Genomic DNA, 22,543 nt, shown 5'->3' on the forward strand with positions numbered 1-22,543 from the left:
CCTGACATTGATTATCCAATCCCCTATCCCCGTTAGCACATACAGTTACGTTACCTATGTTAAAGTTACCTTCCTATAACCAATCACGTTGCATGTTAGGTTTTTAAGATTGCGCGTCAATGATGACATGTTATTGATATAAATACTGTGTTTTTTCTGAAATTAAGTGGAGTTGAAGCGAGAAGGAAGATCGAGCGGTTGCTGATGTTATTTGTACTACCCGATTTTTGTACTTGTCATTAAACGGACTCCCTTTCCCAAACTACTGAGTTGTCATAGTTATTTGATGCAAGAGTACGAATCTGCATCCCCATCTATCTCAAGGGTGCTGCTACTCATCTTAAAGGGCTGTTTGGAGACCCCCAGTTAAATGGGCCGGCTGGGACCCATCCAGTTCACCAGGTACCCTCCAAACCCCAACATACAGAACAATCCCTCTCTCACTACCCACTTTCAGAATTCTAGACCACCAAATCAGGGAGAAGGGAGACCAAGAATGGAGGGATACCAGGGAAACCCTCAATACCCAAGCTACTTGTGGAGAAGGGACAGCTACCCTTCCAGAGAGCAGCAAAGATTTGATCCTAGACCCCCGTATCAGTCAGAGAGGGTGTCACAACTTGAGCGCCAGGTCCAGAGCTTGACCCAAGACCTAAGCAAATGAACATGGTGGCCCAGAACAGCTCAAATCCAGGGTCTGGCACCCCGGAACAATGACGGGGAGAAAACCCTGACAACCAACAGGTTCCAGTGGAGGCGTCTTGGGAGGAAGGGGGATGCAAAGCTCTAGAGGAAGCTTCCTTCCTCACCCGTGAAAAGCCCCTAGAAACCTCTGAACCTGAACCCAAATCTCCTACCCCCGAAAAAACTGCAAACTAGGGAACAGAGTGTAAAGTGTGGATGGGGGTATCTGTACTCCTGGCCTCTGTATGGCACAGTAGAAGCACAGAGCACCCCAGCTAAGATTCTCTATTTGGTAAAAGTGGATGAGCAATCAAGGCTTATGCTCTCAGGAGGTGATGTGGGCTGGTTCTTAAGTACAGTGTAGTCCCCAAGCCCCCACAAAGGAATGTCCACACACTATGTTATCGATAACACAGTTCTTTATATAAATAATGTTAAACTTCTATACACACACAATAACACACGTTGTGCTCAGGCAATTCTATACAATTTCTATGTGGTACCACAATTACGCTTTGACTCCATTAAAATGCACCAACTGCTGACAGTTTCGAATGGCATACAAATCAATAGCAAAAGGTTTCACCCATAGACCTTTGGAAGGAAAACAAATGGTTAAACAATTGGCAGAATACTGGGCCCCTACCACAGGCACAGTTCTGTGTGAGGATCCCACCTCCTGGGCAACTTGTAAATAATATAATAAACAAGCCCAGTCCATATATTGTTCAGCAGAGTCTTATTTCCCTCTACAAATGTTCTACTAGCCCAATGTACCTGGTTTAGCAGAGTTCGAGGTCGGGTCATTGACGATCCATCTTGAGTGAACTCCCTTTAAGCCAGGAGCCACTGATCATCGAGATGCCTTGAAGAAAAGGATGAAAAATGGCTTCAGTCCTGGTGGTGCTTGTCGATGACCATTCGTGGACGTCATGCGAAGATGAGGCTTGCCGTGCACCTCGACGACGATAGTTTGTTGCCACAAAGAGTCAATGTAGAACGTAGGTCCAGCAAGGGTGTTGGGTCATCAGCATTTGGCGTTGGCTATCGGAACTCAACCACGGCTGGCTTTTGGATCTTCGTCTGCGTCTTTGAGGACTTTAGGTGGCAGCAAACCCACCGGCGGATTCTCCTCGGTTCGTCAGTAACCTTGACATTCTCCGCCAGGACAAAGCTTTCAACAGTGATGAGCAAGGGAGTCCTTGATTCAAATGTATTAGGCAATAGGGTGTTGTGGCTCCGGTCACCTGGGGCATGGCGTCAAGCTGTCCCCGCTTCTGGGCAACACAGCTTCAACAGGCCTCTAGCAGTTATGGCGATCCTCCGAACCCTGGTCAATGATGATGGACTTTGATGGCCTCGATGTCCAGGTGCTGCGCTTTGAGGTTCCTCGGCGGTCCCCGTCCACGTTCGGCAACCTTTCGAGGACTGACTTCCAGGGAGCCTTGGCAAAGGTTAGCTGGTGCAAGATGGTCCTTTGTAGCTTGGGAAGAGGTCACCTAGCTAGGCCCACTCTTGCATCCGTTTCTTGAAGGCACATCAGCTTTCTGATTGCGTCGAAGGGAAACAACAGTTAACCTTCTTCTTCGAGATTAAGCACCAAGTTTCGACTTCAGCTTCTAAATGATTTCCATCAGTGAGATGTCCTCAGATATACTGTTGGGTCTCTCATTCACTCTGCTGGGTCAAATTCAGGCAACCAATCATTCAGAAGGACATTCAGGCAGGCAAGCAGCCAGCCAATCAGGCTCACAGTGCATGCAGGCCATTATTCTCCATCCAGGCACTCACAACAAGGAATGTGGATTGGGACAAGTACCCAGCCATTCAGCACTCCACACTGCATTCATACCAGTTTCGGGTAGGGCTGTCTCAGTCTTTGTGTCACATACCAGAAACCAGTCACCCATAACATGAAATTCATATTGGTCACACACTCCATTCACCCAGGTTCCACCCCAAGGGTGTACCCACAACATACAGTCACTGGGAAGGCTTCAGTCAGACTGGCCTGGACTTTCCCACAATACCATATATGGAACTTCCATCCAACAGCCAGTCAGGGGAAGGGACAGAGTGAGGGCTTCCCAGGACTTTGGGAAAACAAGGTAAAAGGCAACAGAAAGCAAGAGGCCACAGGGGCCATCTTGTCTCCTATTAGGAATCAACTGATTACAATGGCAGGGCCTTTGATAATGACAGGTAGGCTGTTTTTGTTGCAGTGTTTAAATTCTTGCCATTCATGTGAAATGCTGGCAGCAACACGTATATTGAGCTCAGCTCACCAATCCCTCTGGCACACGTTTCCAAGTCCCGGAGGTTAGAACATTCCACACTACAACCTTCTTCTTCACCATAAATCATGAGAATTCCTGACACTAAGATGTTATATATTATTTTTAGGTCCGGTACTGAGGCCACACTAAGGATACAAGCAATTACTTTTGTGACGAATAATAGGCACTTAGTCATGAAGACAGATTAATTCTGAAATGCGTCAGCAATCATTTCACATCATAAGGAGCCTATTCGATTTTCATGAAGATATATATGACGATGCAACTGTGTGAGACTTAGACACAATTGTGTACCAAATGATCTTTATTTATGTTTCTTTTTGGGAACAAAAACTAATGGAAACAGTGAAATTACATACAAGTTCTTCACTTGTAAACCGAATTTGAGTTTCATTTGTTAATCGGAATTGACTTTCTTTTCTTTTATGTACTAAACTATAAACTATGTACGAACAACTGTATGAATATATTATTTTTTGAAATTATTTTTGTAATAAGCTATTGATATTCTCTCTTTCCCTATTTTTGGATTTGAAGAGTTGAACGTAAATAATAACCCCGGAACACTTGTGTTAATCAACCAGGGATTAGTCATGTCCCGATAGGAGTGCATCATTGGGTCTCCTGTTAGTGTCTAACAGGGTCTGTTTATTTAAGTATGGGGACTGACCTGGAACCATCTATCCCTGAACCCCAGAAATGTCACTCCGAAGACTCTGAAATCCATGACCCAAAAGACCCTAACTTAGACTGGGTAAGTATGGGGACTGAACCAGAACCTCAAATCCCTGAACCCCAAAAATATCACCCCAATGACTCAGAAATAAATGAGGGATCCTCCCACCAAACCGGTTCAAGTGACTGTTGCCAGGAAAAGGGGAGCAGCACAGAATCAGGGGAAGAAGGGGATTCCCAAATCTCCCAAAACGGTTCAAGTGACTGTCTCCAGGAAAAGAGGAACAGCACAGAATCAGGGGAAAAAGGGGATTCCCAAATCTCCCAAACAGGTTCAAGTGACTGTCTGCAGGAAATGGGGGACAGCATGGAATCAGGGAAAAAAGGGGATTCCTAAATCCCCCAAACCAGTACAAGTGACTGTCTCCAGGAAAAGGGGGACAGCACAGAGTCAGGGGAAAAAGGGGATTCCCAAACTCCCCAAATCTCAGAATGCAAAATTTTGTTTATAGATTCCCGAACTCCGACACAGAAAACTGGCCAAGATCCCACGGTGTCGGAGTCCAAAATAAAGAAATTAACTGCCCAGCTGGCCCAAAATGCGCATTTCCTTCTTTGTCCTCTGGAGGATAAAGAAGGCAGGTTTTATGCCCCCCGTCAAAGTACAAGGCCAGTGTGCATTTTCAGTGCTGGTGGACACAGGATCGCAAGCCACCCTTCTATCCAAAAAGACATTGGATCAAGTTAATTCAGGAAGTGGGGAGAGTCATCTAATTCCCATCACACCTCTTCCTGGACAACTCCAGAACTTCGACGGAAATGACATTTCCATCGAGGGGACTGCAGATTTGGAGATCAAAATTGGGCAATACAAGGTTAAACATCCGGTGACTGTTGTCACTCCAGAGGCAACACCCTGTCTCCTAGGGAATGACCTCCTTCAGAGGTTGTCACCCCTAATAGACTGTGTGAACGAGGTCTTCGGGACACAGACTCACCGGCCAATAAAAGTACAAACTATGTAAGCTTAAATGGCACATGCCATATGGTTGAGCAACAGTCTGACAAAATTGAGTTCCACCTGCGGAGCAATCAAGTCCCTGACATAACTGTAACTGCTGTAGGAGAACCAACTGGTGATGGGAACCCTTCTCCACTCTTGAACAACAACCTTCCTTCCAGTTTCAAGTGGCATTCCACACTGGAATGAAATACGCTGACATTTTATACTGATCCACAATTTGAAGAAAACCCAAATCCCATGGTAAAAGGTGATGAAAAACCAGCACAAAGCGGGGCTGATATTCAGTAAAAGGGTGAACAGCTGTTCCTCCACAGTAAGGTAAATGAGGGGGGAGCATGTCCTCGCCAGAGTATGCCAGAATAATGTAAGAACCTTCATCAGCGAAGCGTCATTCAGGAAACTCCCAAAAGATCAAACCATTCCCTCATTTAAGTTGATTGATAAGTGGGAAATGGGCCTGGAAACTCCAAATTTAAAACATCTCCTGCTTAGCAGGTGCATGTTCAAAATGTCCTTTGGTAATAAGAGCATAGAGCATACTTGTGGGGTTGTGCGAGATGTCCCCCCTGCCTTCTACTTAGGCAGTGACATTCTCAATCGATTCGCAAATAATTTGGACTAATTTTATTGCCAAGTCTGGTCCCGATGAGGGGATAACCCCCTGGGCTTTGACAATCCTGAAAAAGCATTTCGGTTAGCTCAATTGCTGCCGTGCGCAGTTGAAGTTCAAACTGGAGAAGATGTCACCATCCCAGGACTGGTCCGGCAATTCACCATCCCCCTAGAAATTAAAAGAGTAGGACTTGTGGCTGATCAAAGAACCCAGTGAGGGTAGGGCACAGGAATTCTCTGAAGAGTACGGGTAAGGAACTGGAACCCGGGTGAAGAAAATAAATAAATAATATATATATATATACGTATATATTACAGGGCCACGGTAGTGGCCGTGTAGTTATGGTTAAGTTGCTGTTTCCATAGGATGAGCACTTTTTGGGCTGCTTATAACTTCGCTCCACCTGGACGAATCCTCACCAAACTTTGAAAAAAAAGTATATGGGCGACTCTGAATTTTTTTTTACAAAGTTTGGAGATGTTTGGTGCAGGGGGGCAAAAGTTATAGGCGGCGGTCCCAAAACGTCTTTTTTTCCCCATAGACTGAATGGAAGAAAAACTTTGCGCACGACTACAGGTCAAACCGCTGGACGGATTTTGATGAAATCTGCGGCAGGTACAGGGGCTTGGTCCAGAAAGCGTGCTTTTGTAAATTTGGTGACCATCCGTGCAGTATTTTTCTTTATAATTATCAAAAAGTAGGTCTGAAAAAATTTGTGATATCTATGTCCACTCTGCGGTCACACTTCCCTGTTTGGTCAACGAACAAGATACCGATTGGCTAAGGGGCTGGCGTCATGACCGCAGAGACACAACGTCTCTGCCCATTGGCTGCTGCGAGACGTGTTCTGCGTCAGATTGTTTGGATTCGCCCGACATCTTGGATCCGCCGAAAGCGGAGCAACAACCAGCGTACACATGCTCTATTCAGGAAACTCTTTTGCTGTGTCACAAAGCATTGGGAAAGGTTCAGACAGTAAGACATGGGTGATCAATGCATTTGTTCTGGGGGTCGGTCTTCATGATGTAATTTTTATTTACACCTTGTACGCACAGTAAATGTTGGGTGAAATAATGATAGCACTTCAGTCCATGCAGTGGACAGGAAACTTGTAACTGTTGAAAGCACACGCGTATTGGTAGGCAACATTGAAATTGACAACATTCCGTGAATGCATTACTTTTTCCGATGGCTATTATTATATTCATTAGTACGCCGCCATGGGTGTCAAATGCTACAGTGGTTGTGGCCAGGGCCTAGAGTCTTGGATGCATGGCCGTCGGCCGAAGGCCGAAGGCCTTCTTCCAAGACTGTAGGCCCTGGCCACAACCACCGCTGCATGTGCCACCCATGCATACACCCGTAGTGTTGCTGTTTGATTGTCAAGTTGTGGGGAGTGCGTGCAGTCTTGGGTGCATGGCCTAAGGCCATGCACCCAAGACCAAAGTGATAAGTACTAGACGTGGAAGCCACTGCACACCCATCCCATGTAAGATCTACAGACATACAGCTAGGAGTGAAGCCTCTGGGCAGAAGCACTGAAGGATAACACACCTATAGAATAACCCCCACTACCACACATCACTGAGGTGGTTGTGGGGAGACCCTGAACTCTTGGGTGCATGGCCAAAGGCAAGCACCCAATAATACACTTATACCTTCTTAATGACGTATGTTCTATGGCCTCCTTGTACGCACAGAAAATGAGGGGTCCAATAAGGCCAGTATTTCAGCCCGTGCAGTGCACGGGGAGTTGTTACAGTTGTAAGGACACATGTGGTGTTAGGGAACATTGAAATTGACAGCATGCCATAATTGCTATACTTTTTCCCAAGGTTATTGAATTCATCAGTACGCCGCCGTGGGTGGCACATGCTACGGTGGTTGTGGCCAGGGCCTAGAGTCTTAGATGCATGGCCGTCGGCCGAAGGCCAGAGGCCTTACTTCCAAAACTCTAGGCCCTGGCCACAACCACCATAGCATGTGCCACCCATGCATACACCCGTAGCATTGTGTTTCGGTTGGTGTTACGCTCACCTGACTCCCACGGAGGTGCTGGCCAGGATCGTGCTGCTGTGACCTCTTCTAAGGTTTTGCGCGGGGCTCAGAAGATGGACTGGACCGGACTCCCAACTCCTGCTTGTCCGGCTTGCAAAAGTATCCTTCTTAGGGTCTTGAAGGGCGAGCTCTCCTTCCTGCTTCTGATGCAGGGGCGCGTTGGTATCCAGTTACTTCAATGGATTCTTGGTTTTATGAGAACCAAACTTGCTTGGCTTCCAGATAAGTTCCTTGAAAGGTTCCCCTTTTGTCCTTGCATCAATATGCTAATGTCAATGTCTTTTTCCCCATAGGGGCCGGGGTACGGAATGCCGGGGAAAAGGCACCGACCCGAGATGCGAGGTGCAATCCCTGTAGAAATCAGGTAAGTCTTGATGAGCGTTTTTGGGTAATGTCTTTTCATTCGCTCATTGACGCTAATGTCTTTTTCCCCATAGGGGCCGGGGTCCGGAAATGCCTGGATGCGGCGCGGCCCCGAAATGAAGAGGGAATGACCCAACAGGTAAGTCTTAACATGGAGGTTTAGGTTTCCTCATTCCCTTCTCTCTCTCACCTTTGCTCTTGTCTTTTTCTCCCTAGGCGTGGAAGCGTGGCTGCGAATCCGGGTGATCGCTGCTAAACATGGAGGCGCCCTGTGAAGGTGAGTGGAATGCGGCGCTGCGGCGGTCAATGCGATGTGCTTTCAAATTAAGTGTCTTCCTTTGCAGGATCGTCGGCGAGCTGACTCCGGAATGCGGATCTTGCAGGTAAAGTCTTTTCCTTCTCCTATTCTCTCTTTCTCTTCCTTTGTAGGTGATCAGGAAGCTGGCAGGCGTGGCAGAAGTCCGAATGCAGGAGCAAACACGGTGAGCGTTCAGCTGCTAGATGCAGAACAACGCGAAGCATGTGCTGCTCTTCGGGTGTGGTTTAAATAGCCTGTAAAGTAGTTCCAGGTATGTATCCTTCCACTCAGGTATGTATTCTTCCTCAGACCACACCCGAGTGATAAAGTAGTCCAAAAGATAAAGTAGTCCCATCCAGTCCGCAAGAGGGCCTGGATGTAGCAGCACGGTCTGCTTCAGGTAAGTGCACATTAAAACACTTACACACATGTCTTGCTTTATGAGCCTGGCGCCTAAGGCGCCAGGACTGGGGTCCAGAATGAGCCTGGCGCCGAAGGCGCCAGGACTGCGTCCAAAAGGCCCCAACTTGGGCCCGCTGAGACGTCCTTGGGGAAAATGATGTCTGCCTCTGTGGTTGCTGGGCTGGGCCTGGCTCCTTGGAGGTAGGCATCATGACAGTACCCCCCCACAAGGCCCCTCCCAAGGTTGTTTCCTCCGGGGGTTTTGGCTTGTTCGGGAATTTACGGTGGAACCTTCGTATTAATCGAGGTGTGTGAATATGGTTACTAGGCTCCCACGATCTCTCATGAGGTCCATAACCCTTTCAGTCAACAAGATAGAAGAGTTTTGACTTTAACATTTTGGAGTCTAAAATGTCTTTCACTTCGAATTCTAATTCCCCATCAATTTGAATAGGATCTGGAGGCTTGGACAGTCGGGTTCCTGGTTGTACCGGTTTCAAAAGTGATGCATGAAAAACGGGATGAATACGCATGTTGGAAGGCAAATCCAGTTTAAAGGCCACTGGGTTGATTATGGCTTTGATGGGGTAAGGCCCAATGAATCTGGGATTGAAAGTTCGTGGGCCCTTGAGAGATAAATGTCTAGTTGCTAGCCAAACCTGGTCTCCTACTTGGTAAGGAGGTGTTTTACTTCGGTGCAAATCAGCGTTTTCTTTGTACTTTTTCTTGGCTTGCTGTAAATGAGTTGTAGCTTCTTTGAAGGCTTGGGTTATTGTGGAATGCAGATGATTTACTGCGGGCATTTCCAGGGTCAGAGGTGGATCTAGGTCAGAGGTTCGAGGATGGTGACCATACAAAGTATAAAAAGGAGTTTGACCGGTTCCGGAATGCATAGAATTGTTGTATGCATATTCTGCGATCCAAAGAATGTCTCTCCAATTGTACTCGGATTGGTGCAACATGCACCGAAGATATTGCTCGAGAGTCTGATTTGTCCTCTCAGTTTGTCCGTCGGTCTGGGGGTGGTGGCTGGTGGATAATCGCACATCTATTTGTGCTAGTTGGCAACACTTCCTCCAAAAATGGGAAATGAATTGACTTCCACGATCTGAGACTAGTACGGAAGGGAAACCATGTATTCGAACTATATTCTCCAGGAATTCCATGGCCAGGATGGAAGCTGAAGGCAATCCTTTTAGAGGGATAAAGTGGGCCATTTTGGAGAACAGATCCACGATTACTAGGATAGTGTTGTAACCACCACACGGAGGCAGGTCCGTAATGAAGTCCATAGACAAGGTGTGCCAAGGTGCCGGTGGAATCTCCAAGGGTTGAAGTAGGCCGGCTGGCCTGTTCCTTTGACCTTTATTTTGGGCGCAAACTCCGCAAGACATCACAAAAGACTTTGGCCCTCATTACGACCCTGGCGGATTTTTTCCGCCAGCGACGGACTTTCCGGCCATGGCGCAAAGTCCCTTTACGCCATGGCGGATGGCGGACTTACCGCCCCATTCCGAGGTCGGCGGGGCGGTAAGTCCCCATTGACCCATTTACCCTTCCCCATTCCCATTTCGGCCCCATAGGGCTCAATGGGAGTGGGGAAGGAGTTAATTACGCCACCGTAAAATACGGTGGCGTAATTAACACCAAGGTCCCAGAGCGCCATGGATTTTTCCGCCCGCAAAAAGCGGGCGGAAAAATGACCATGGCGCTCCAGGAACTCGTAGTTGGCGGTAAGGGGTCCGCGCAGCTAACGCTGGCGCAGACCCCTTAGCGCCAGGGTCGTAATGAGGCCCTTTATGTCTTTTCTCCAAGAAGGCCACCAGAATTGGCGTTTGATCTTTTCTTCCGTTTTAGCGATACCAGGGTGTCCTTCCATTAACGATTCATGATAATGAGCAATAACTAGTTCTTGCAATTCCTTACTTGGCAGAAATAACCGCTCTTGGAAGTACGGTAAGTTATCCTTAACGGTGAAGTGGGGACCCTTTTGAGTCCATTCCAGTAAGGCTGAAGGGCCAAAAAGTAGTTTGACTCGAGTTTCAACGTCCTCGATGGTTTGCAATGAAGTCAAACCTAAGATTCTTTGTTCAGGTATTATCGGCACAGGTTCTAAACACGAATTGGGTTCTTCCATGCCAATCCGGGATAAGGCGTCCGCTTTGCCATTCTTGCAGCCAGGGCGATAGGTAATTACAAAATCAAATTCTGCAAAGAATAAAGCCCATCGGAGTTGTCGTGAAGATTGGGCTTTGGCCGTCTTTAAATACTGCAAATTTCTGCGATCCGTAATTACAGTGATGGTGTGTGTTGCACCGAGGAGGTAATGACGCCAAGCCTTAAAAGCAGATTTAATGGCCAGTAACTCTTTGTCGGTAATTGCGTAATTAATTTCAGGAGCTGAGAATTTCCTGGACCAAAAGGCTACAGGGTGTAGCTGGTTAGTTTTCGAATCCCTTTGCGACAGGACAGCTCCCATGGCTAAACTGGATGCGTCAGTTTCAACAATATACGGGAGATCAGGACGCGGGTGCTTCAACACAGGTGCGGAAGTGAATTTGGTCTTTAGGTCTTGAAAGGCTTGTTCGGCCTCTGGAGTCCATTCAAAATGTTTATTCTTACGTAAAAGAGCAGTAATGGGTTGGACTATTCGTGAAAACTCTGGGATGAATCTTCGATAGAAGTTGGCAAAGCCAAGCATACTCTGAACCCCTTTCACTGAACCGGGAGATGGCCATTTGAGGATGGCGTCCACCTTTCGTGAATCCATTCGAATTCCTTTAGGAGTCAGAACAAATCCGAGGAATTCAACCTCAGTGGTATGAAAGACACACTTTTCCAGCTTGGCAAATAGTTTGTGCTGGCGCAATTTCTCTAGAACTGCTCGAACATGTTTTCGATGATCTGACTCAGAAGATGAGTACACCAGGATGTCGTCGATGTATACGATGACACAAACATCGATAAGTTCTCGCAGAACATCGTTCATGAAGAATTGAAAAGCTGCAGGCGCGTTGCACAAACCGAAGGGCATAACCTGATATTCGAAGAGCCCGTATTTGGTGCGGAAAGCTGTCTTCCACTCGTCACCTTCTTTTATTCGCACTAGGTGATAAGCTCCCCGGAGATCTAACTTGGTGTATATACGAGCATCTTTTACTTGATCAAGAAGTTCAGGGATCAGAGGCAGGGGATAACGATTCTTTATCGTTATCTGATTTAAAGCGCGGTAGTCAATACAAGTTCTAAGGTCTCCTTCTTTTTTAGGCACGAAGAACAAAGCGGAAGAGACCGGGGACTTTGATGGGCGAATAAAGCCATTGGCAAGGTACTGATCCAAATACTGACGCAAATGCTGGTTTTCAGGTTCAGTGAGAGCGTAAATCCTACTACACGGCGGTTGAGCATTGGGAACTAGATCGATCTGGCAATCATAAGAACGATGAGGGGGTAGCGTGTTAGCCTGTTCTTTCTGAAAAACGTCCTGGTATTCAAGGTATTCTGCCGGTAGTTGAACAGTGGCGGGGGTTACTGTGGCTAAACCAATAGCTGGATTTCTAGGGTAACAAGTGGGACCACAATCTGGAAAAGTTATTCTCTTTGCTCGCCAGTCTATTCGAGGATTGTGTGTTTCTAACCAAGGAATTCCGAGGATTACTTGAAATTGTGGAGCCTTGATTATATCAAACACTATTGCTTCCCGATGTCCATCCTGACTCACAAGTGTCACTTCTGTGGTGGAATGCGTTACCGGCCCAGAGGCTATTTCGGTACCATCAACCGTAGTAATGACATCCTGGTTTATTTTTGGATGCAGAGGAAGGTTCATCCTGGAGGCCAATTCGAGGTCCACATAGTTTCCGATAGCTCCGCTGTCGACGTATGCTTTGATGGCATGCAACCGTTGGGGCTTTTTTGGATCCACGAGCACCATTGGCAAGACAAAATGCGAGGTCAGAGAGTTCGTTTTCAAGCTCGGCAAGCGGACCTCTACGCTTGTCGAGCCAGGTCGTTTCCCGAAACAGGTTCCATTAAGTTGTTGTCAGAGGCACCAACCACCTTCCTAGGAGGTTTTACCGGACAATCACGAAGAAAGTGACCGGAAGCCCCGCAATAGAGGCATAGTTGCTTTTGTCGCCTTCTCTCACGTTCCTTCTGAGTTAACGGCCCCTTAACTCCCCCTATTTGCATAGGTTCCGAAGCTTCGGTATTCCTGGGGTTTACGAGGGTTCTGATCGGTACTCGGGTTTCAAACTTGGACCGATCTGCTTTCCTATTCTGAAGTCTGTGATCCAGTTGTACCACAAAGTCAATATATTCTGCGCAGCCTTGGGGTGGATTCACTACTTGGGCCAGAATGTCTTTTAGCTCTCCGCGCAGACCCCGGTGAAATAAAGTGATCCTTTTATTTTCAGGCTATCTGGTTTCCACCACCAGTCTGTTAAAGGAGGCTATATAAGACAAAAGATCTTGACTACCTTGTCGTAGAGATAGCAGTTCGTTGTCAAGGGCCTGTCCCTGCGAGTGTCGAGCGAACAACCTTTCCATGCTGGCCTGAAAGCCCTGAAAATCCTGGAGAATTGGATCGTTCTGGTTCACCAAGGGAACAGACCAATCGGCAGCACAGCCACTTAGGTACGATAACACGAAGGCCATTTTGGTCCTATCATCAGGGAAGGCTCCTGGTCTGCATATAAAATGTAAGCAACATTGGTTCATAAAAATGGCATATTTCTTTGGGTCCCCCGCAAAACGTTCAGGCGGTGCTAAAGGCATGGATCCCGGCAGATTGATCTGAACAGGGTTACTCGAACCCAACGAAGTGGAAATTTCCCCGGGACTAGGTAAAGGAATTTGTCCAGCCTGACTCTGTAGCAATCGTTTGGCCAGGTCATCAGTTTGTTCCTTGGAGAGAATGAGTTCTCTTTTGAGGGCATTAGTCTCTTGGCAAGCTGAGTGTACCTCTGCCCTTAATTCCCCCAACAGCTGGGCCAGCTGGTCTGTCTCAGAAGTCTCCATAGCGCCCGGGTGGGAAATTGTGGGTAGGCTTCGCGTTCTGTTACGCTCACCTGACTCCCACGGAGGCGCTGGCCAGGATCGTGCTGCTGTGACCTCTTCTAAGGTGTTGCGCGGGGCTCTGAAGATGGTCTGGACCGGACTCCCAACTCCTGCTTATCCAGCTTGCAAAAGTATCCTTCTTAGGGTCTTGAAGGGCGAGCACTCCTTCCTGCTTCTGATGCAGGGGCGCGTTGGTATCCAGTTACTTCAATGGATTCTTGGTTTTATGAGAACCAAACTTGCTTGGCTTCCAGATAAGTTCCTTGAAAGGTTCCCCTTTTGTCCTTGCATCAATATGCTAATGTCAATGTCTTTTTCCCCATAGGGGCCGGGGTACGGAATGCCGGGGAAAAGGCACCGACCCGAGATGCGAGGTGCAATCCCTGTAGAAATCAGGTAAGTCTTGATGAGCGTTTTTGGGTAATGTCTTTTCATTCGCTCATTGACGCTAATGTCTTTTTCCCCATAGGGGCCGGGGTCCGGAAACGCCTGGATGCGGCGCGGCCCCGAAATGAAGAGGGAATGACCCAACAGGTAAGTCTTAACATGGAGGTTTAGGTTTCCTCATTCCCTTCTCTCTCTCACCTTTGCTCTTGTCTTTTTCTCCCTAGGCGTGGAAGCGTGGCTGCGAATCCGGGTGATCGCTGCTAAACATGGAGGCGCCCTGTGAAGGTGAGTGGAATGCGGCGCTGCGGCGGTCGATGCGATGTGCTTTTAAATTAAGTGTCTTCCTTTGCAGGATCGTCGGCGAGCTGACTCCGGAATGCGGATCTTGCAGGTAAAGTCTTTTCCTTCTCCTATTCTCTCTTTCTCTTCCTTTGTAGGTGATCAGGAAGCTGGCAGGCGTGGCAGAAGTCCGAATGCAGGAGCAAACACAGTGAGCGTCCAGCTGCTAGATGCAGAACAACGCGAAACATGTGCTGCTCTTCGGGTGTGGTTTAAATAGCCTGTAAAGTAGTTCCAGGTATGTATCCTTCCACTCAGGTATGTATTCTTCCTCAGACCACACCCGAGTGATAAAGTAGTCCAAAAGATAAAGTAGTCCCATCCAGTCCTCAAGAGGGCCTGGATGTAGCAGCACGGTCTGCTTCAGGTAAGTGCACATTAAAACACTTACACACATGTCTTGCTTTATGAGCCTGGCACCTAAGGCGCCAGGACTGGGGTCCAGAATGAGCCTGGCGCCGAAGTTGCCAGGACTGCGTCCAAAAGGCCCCAACTTGGGCCCGCTGAGACGTCCTTGGGGAAAATGATGTCTCTGTGGTTGCTGGGCTGGGCCTGGCTCCTTGGAGGTAGGCATCATGACAGTTGGCAAGTAGTGGGGAGCACGTCCAGTCTTGGGTACATAGCCAAAGGCCATACACCCAAGAACAAAGTTATAAGTACTAGATGTGCAAGCCACTGCACACCCATCCCATGTAAGATCTATGGACATACAGCTAGGATTGAAGCCTCTGGCCAGAAGGACTGAAGGATATCACACCTATAGAAAAAAACACCACTACTACACATCACTGAGGTGTTTGTGGAGAGACCCTGCACTCTTGGGTGCATGGCCAAAGCCCATGCACCCAAGACTGAAGTCATAAGCAGTGGAGTTACAAGTCAATATGGGTGTGGTGTAATGCGCTAGTTGTGTTGACGCCTTAGTGTCTTTGCTTCATGGTGCAGACGATGGTCCGAAAAGTAAATGTATAAGTAGCTAATTTACAAGGACCATGGTTTTGATATGCAGCGATGGTTGTGGATAGGAACTATACTCCTTGTACCTTGGTCATAAGGCGTAGGTGGTAGGTTACTCACCGAAGATGCAAGGGCCAGCCTACAGGCACTGCAGCATATTAGTACCATAGATTAGACGTGTATATTCCCATGTGTAGAAAATGACTTCCAATATACTTACTCCTTACTTTGTTCAGAATCCACATACGTTTTTGAAGTGGCTATCGTACTTGGCGGAAGTATCACTTTTTCCATTTCTGTGATGAAAGAAAAAGGTGTGTTAGTGTTTGCATTTTTTGAAAATTTACTACATTGCATAATAGACAGTTAACCTTTTTTTTACCCTCATATTTAGTTTACAAACCAGTGTACTGTGCATTGCGCTCAGTCTCTGTGTTTGCTTTTCTAATCCTTGGGTCTGGGAATAAAAGAATCCTTGTTGGATTAAAAAAAAACCTTTGTTTCCTATGGTACTAAGTACTTCCTTGTTTCTTTTGAGTGTTTCCTTCATCTTTTTGATCAATGTTATGTTTGTTGCCTTCCTGCCCATTTTTAACAACAGTTAGATACCTGTAGGCGTATTCTAAATGTGCATTTGTTCCTACAGATTTGTGATACTCATTCATTTGTGTCGTTGTTATATCCTGTTTCCTTCATCTTTCCCATTAATGTTTTGTTTGTTGCCTTCCTGCCGATTTTTAACAACAGTTAGATACCTGTAGGCGTATTCTACCTGTGCATTTGTTTCCAACGATCTGTGATAATCATTTATTTGTGTCATTCTTCCATCCTGTTGGCTAGTTAGATACCTGTGGGCGTATTCTAACTGTTTGCAGTCTTTCACATAAGTTGTTGACAATCTTGAAGTACATATTATTTCGTAAATCTTGGCTTTAAGAACATTAAATACGCATTTGTTAGGTTAGCTGGCAATCTCTGCTTTAGAGTAATGGTACTATCATTACATTCAAACCATCCAGAATTCTTTTTAATGTATGCAGTGTAGTGACCTGCATTGGTTGTAGCTCCTGCATGGTAGATTATTCCTACTGTTGTAAAGGTTTTTTTCCAAGTGACATTTGACCGTGTGTGAATCCAGTCAGTTTGCAGTTGTTTTTGGTGCCATCTGCATTATAACGTAGAAGCATAAGTATTATGTAGGCACTATGTGATTGCATCAGTAAGGTGGAGCGATTGTCTGAATTGCAAATACTACATAATCTGCCATGGTTTGCATTTTGTACAAGTTGCTGAAATGGAATGCTCTCAAAATTTGGTATGGAAACATACACAAATCGCTCATTTGGGATTTCTTCCTGTATCACTTTGCTACAGAGAGTGCATGTATGTTTCCACATGTACGAAATTTGGAAGATTTCATTTACAGGTATGCTTTTGTTTTCCAATACTAATAGCATGTACATTAGAAGTTCTTGTGGATATTCTTGTGAGTTCATAGTGAATCTCACCATTGCAGCACAGTCGTCCAATTGTTGCCTTACTCCATGAACACTGTATGTGTTGTCAGGATTGCTTGTTGCATTTCTATGCAGCACTAACATTTGCAAACACAATTGGTCTGTACTGTGCAGGTAAATATTGTTAACAATTGGTGGCAATTGAAATAGAATATTCATTGCTACATTTGCATAGCAACTTACCCTACTTTCATTTGCAAATTTGAATGGCCCAGCAAGTTCTATATCTGAGTGCACTTTTCAGTTTTTCTGTTGCTTCTTTGCCGACGTCCCTGGTTTACATTCCCTAATAGGTTGTTCTATGTTTGCGGCAATTGATGAAACTTTAACTTCTAATCTTTTCTTTGCGGAATTTGCTGTTGAATTCTGTTGCATTTCTGTTTCATTTACTTTTCTTTTACCACGTTTCACTTTATCTGGAACAGGGTATTGTTTCAGATGAGGGGTGTACAGTGAACACAATCTATTGTATTATAGAATGCAAGGAATATCAGCTTTGACTTTACTTGAATCAAAGTTTATTAGCAATAGACCGTCAAGTGTACGTAAGCGTGATAATGCTACGTAGCTCATGCCTTCCTTAAACACTGTGTTTCCTATATCTATCAATGCTTTGTCTAGGGTAAGACCTTGGGATTTATGAATGGTAACTGCATATGCAAGAGTTAGAGAAAATTGCTCTCTACGTGCATACATGTCTTTGAAGAGAAGGAATCGAGCAATTGAGCGCCCTATCCTTTTCACTTCTGAAACTTTATCAAAGCGAATATTTACAAACTGAATGTTGCTATCACGTGGGTATGGTTGAAAGCCAACAACTGTGCCCAGTGCTCCATTAACTAGCCCTTGCTCTACGTCAAGGCTACGTTTAAGCATTACTCTACAATTTAAGGATAATTTCAATATTTTTTCCAACCCAGCTGTGTTGGAGATTGAATTTTCTAAACTATTTAGTCTTGTTGTGGCTTGCTCACACATGGGTACTGTCATACCATGTACTTCTAGTTTGTCTGTGGCGCTTATTTCTATTATTGGTTGCATTTCTTTCTTTAACATTGTTTCATTGAACTTGAAACAGCTTGCAAGAGTTAGTATTAAGGCCATACAATTGACATTTTTGTGCGCTATTTGTTCCATAACATCAGTTGCACATGCATTATCGCCATAAAGTGCATGTATATGCCGGTTTTTCAATACAACTTGTGCTTCTTGCGATAATACACCAACTCTAATACTTTTTAAAATGTTGGCATAAGTGAGATCTGCAGATTGCCGCATGTTCTCAGTTAATTCTCTGTATTGGAAATGTTATCCAAGGTTAACATTACCTATGCTACCAACCGTTTTCTGGCAGAGTTTATGGCCTAAGGTTTTAAAAATCGGTTCACCTTTTTACTGGGGTCAATTGTAGAAGATCTCCGAAAACGATAATGTGTTTCCCTGCAAAGAGTTCTTCGTTATTATTTTTAAGTACTTCTTGCAATCTGAGATGAATCAAAGCCAACATTAGGTTGGAGACCATGCTCACTTCATCTATTAGTAGCATTTTCATTTGTTTCAATACTCTACGTAATTCCATTGCAGCTTCTGCAGAAAGTTTGTAGTAGTCTAATTTATTTTGATGCTCTACTGGAAGCAGTAGTAATCGGTGTAAAGTCACACCGCCTATGTTGTAGGCAGCTAAACCTGTGGGGCCGTTACAACAGCTGACAGTTTGTTGTTTGTCAATTGTTGATGGAACTTGCTGATGATTTTGATTAAGAATGTTTTCCCTAATCCAGCTTCACCACTGACGTACAGCAGTATAGGTTTGTAATTTTGACAGGTACATTCTTTATTTTCGTGTTGTACACCATGTACAATTTGTTTTGTTACGTCTTCAAAAAATAGTGCGCTGATCGTTGGTAAGTTTTGCTTGTTGTACAGTTAAGTCTTCTGTATCTTCTTGATACTGATACATGGTGTTTTCTACTTCTGCCATAGCTACTTCAGCCTGATTTGCTATTAGTGGTTCTTGACTTCCTGTTACAGAAGGTTGACTACTGTCGGAAGAGTCCTTATCTAGTTGGGACTGAAGTTCTTCTTCCTGTTGCTGCTCATTGTGTAACATTGCTTTGTACTGCGTAAAGTTCACATCGGTGATAGTGCTTTCATTTGCTTTGAAAGCATCTTCATAGCAGTCATAATTATCTAGTATGTCTTCCTCTTTTCTCCATGCTTTGAAAAGTTGTAACAGAGACATGTAATATAGTTCTTTCTGTTGAGGAGTTTTTAATGATAATTTTTCATGATTAATTAAGCTTTGTTTGGTAAGTTTCACTAAGCTCCCTTCACAATTGGTCACTCTATATCTACGTTTGCTTTCCTCGGGTTTTACATTATTTTTGTATGCAAAGTTTTGAGCTATGTGGTATAGATACATGCTTTCCAGAGTGGTACTCCTGTTCGGATAGTATGTGTCCAGTAAATTGTTTTTTAGAATGTCTTGGCTGTTGGGATAATTTCTGGCAATTGTATCTATGTCCTCATATGATTTTTGCACTCTTTTTCTAGATTTTGCAGGACCAGGACTGAGCCATACTATGTTGTCTGATTTTCCATACAAAGCAGTGCCGGTTAAACGATCTGCTGCTTCATAGGCCCCACATTCTCTATGAGAGAGCATTTTTATGCCTAGGCTGTAACATTTCTGTGATAATGTTTTGTCTGATGCTAGGTCATCCCATAGGTCTTGAAGCTCTGTTTTTTCTGCTTTTGTTAAGTAGGCTGTAACATATCGTGCAACAGCAGTTGAAATGTCTGCAATGTACTGCACATCTATGTTTGCATTCCATAAGAGGGCAATGATTGCATTGTAATCATTGATATATTTTGATTCTGCCCTTCTTTTTATGTAATACGTATTTTTAGGTGATTTACCTTTAACACTATGTCGAACTGAAGACATGAAGTTGTTTACTTCACCTGTTTCTGTAACTGGTCTAGGGAAACCAAAGCGGCATTTGGTGTAGTATTTACCTTTGTTTTTGTATTTGCGGTGACAATATTTGCTACATTTGTGTCTTTGAAATTGTAAAATCTGCCCATGCAGCTCACTATGTGTCTGTTGTGAAGGGATTTCACATGTGACATATTTTTGGATAAACCGCAAAACAGTGCTATCACTGTCGTGCCCAAATTTCGGTGCACCTTTGATCCATAAGAGCATGTGAATATGTGGTGCACCTCTCGCTTGATATTCTTTTCTCCAAAAGAAGTGCTGCACTTCTCCAAGGGGAGGAACAGTTTTATTGCAAATAAAGTGTAGCATGGCAATGAAACGATCATGGAAATGTCTTGAGACATTAACTGGATCTAGAGAGCAAAGTTCTCCAGGTGTTAATATATCTATGTTGTTTCTGTTGCTGTTTACTATGCATAGGAACTCATGTAAATCTTCCCATACATATTCTGCACAATTTAGAGTAAAAAACCAAGTTGGTGGTCCAAGGGTTCTGATCATGCAATGCACGTCTCTGTGCCGTCTGAACCAGTATTCCTTTGTACCACGCATGTTTGCAAACAAATTTGTTATACTTGATTGTAAAACCTCATCTTTTTTCCTGTACTTTTTGTATTAACTGCATAGCTGACATATTTTGAAAGTGGGTTCCAGATTTAAGAATGTGTGCAACTCCATAACATAGTGTTGCTAATTCACTTTCATAGAGTAGGTGGAATATGTATTCCACATTTTGTCTAAATCTGGGATCTTGCGAATTCATTTGTAATGAGCGATATTCTGATGCCCCAATCTGAGTGGGTCTATCATGGTATTATACTCATTGGTGACCCTTTGGTTTGTCGCATTTGGTAAGTTTCTAGTACATCATCTATGCTTTCATTGGAATGCAATGGATGAATTGTGTAATGGTCCAAAAGAGTGGATACTGAAGCTGGATCCAGAATTTCGAATGGTCCAGTTTCTGATGGCTCTTGAATCATTTCAGTTGTTTCCCTTAAACTTTCATCAATATTTATTTCCTTGTAGTACTCATTATTGTCTTTTAGATCTTGCAATGCTTGTCTAACTTTGTGTAAGTCCACTAATTGTTGTTTTTTTTGTCCTTTGTTGGTACTCCATTTAGCAAGACTATTAAAGAATGCTCTATTGAACGTTCCACTCCGAGAGTGTGTACATTTTCCGTTAGATCTAATGGCAAATAAACTACTTTGCCACAAATGCCTTTCACCAATTCAGAGGAAGGTAATTTTGCAGAGGAAGGTAATTTTGCTGTTTTTGGATGAAGGCGTATAATTGCTTGAAATGGGTGAACTTTTTGAATTATTATGCTCTCATACAAATTGAGCTGTTGCAGGATTTTTGGTAATGGAAACAATTCCAAATTATTTGTAATAGCACGTGAAGGAGTGTGGTTGTTGTCTAATTTTGCAGTACAGTAACTGCAACATATTAGGCATTCAGTTAGCTCATTTTGTTTTCAGCTAAAAGGTACAAAGCTAATTCAAACCATTAAGAGTCTTCATTGTCTTCTATTTTGTATGATATGTCCACATTTTTTGTGTTCCTTTTGTAAAACGTAGTCCAGAAACACACACACACACATGGTTTGGTACTTCAGCCAATGACCTTTTAAATGTTACTATTTCTTTTCTGTATGTGTGTAATAGAATATTGCTATGTGCAGAATTGTTGCTACTATGTTCTAAAACTGTTGCATTTTGTAAGTGGCTCTCACTTCCAAAATACGTTTTCTGAATACGGTCAATTTCTTCTTGTAAGTATTTGGGTGTACCATACAGAAGAGTGGTGTTTAAATTGCCTAATTCTGAAGCTGGACTTTTTGCATAGTATATTTTATACACTAAAGTTCTTACATTGGAATGATATATTGATATTGTTTGATATCATGGAAGGTACTTTTGCAAATAGGCCCAGAAATGCAGGCTAATGAATGTCCTTTTAGTTCTGTGTCTTTCTGTACTGGACAAATATCCATATTTTGCAGCACTTTCATTTTACTTTTGTCTTTACCTTTTACATATTGATTGAGGAACTGACCTAAAGATTTGAAAGCTTTGTTTGGAATGGCACACATTGATGTGCACGGCCATTTGTATACTGGACGGTGTGGTTCTGCTGAATAGAGAGGTAATTCTGAGTTTTCAGGGGATAGTTTTGTAAGCAATGTTTCTTGTTCCATAATGGTAGTATTGTTTTTCTCATACCCTCGTCCACTGCTATGGATGGCAATTATGTTTGTTTGATTTTGTTTGTATGCTTCTTCATTAAAATATGGCTCTGTGGTTGTTGTGTGGCTCCATTCACCACCACAAACATGTAAGAAATCATTTTTGTTCACATTACGTTTATTGCTGAGTTTCTTTTGTAGTTTGATACTTAGTTTTGTTAGTGCTTTCATCCTATTTAACACTAATATGAACAACATCCTTTTGAGAAGAAATGCACTGTCCACGAGAGCTTGTAGGATTAACTTTCTACGGTAGGTTTTAAGGGGTGAGGATGATTTTGGTCCTCTTCTTAGTAGATTCTGAAGGACTCCGTGATGAAACATTTTTGCTAAAATACTTTTTTTTAACTATGGGTTCTTCTTACACTATCAGGATTATTAGGAACATTGTTAGCTGTACTGGTAGGCGTTTGTTTGACAACATTTTTGTGTTTTGTGACACTTTTTGATAGAGGAGGTAAAGTTTCGGTAGTTGAGACTTCCTTTATTTTGTTACCCAACTGCATTAGCTTGTTTGTACCAACATTCTCTACAAACTCTACAACAGGTGGATGCTTACATTGGGCACCTTTATTTTTATTTGCTCTACTTCAGTGTGCATGTGTGCATGAGTCTGATG

Source organism: Ambystoma mexicanum, chromosome 7p (genome assembly GCF_040938575.1).
Source record: "Ambystoma mexicanum isolate Mex_15411 chromosome 7p, UKY_AmexF1_1, whole genome shotgun sequence".
In the NCBI taxonomy this organism is placed as follows: Eukaryota; Metazoa; Chordata; class Amphibia; order Caudata; family Ambystomatidae; genus Ambystoma; species Ambystoma mexicanum.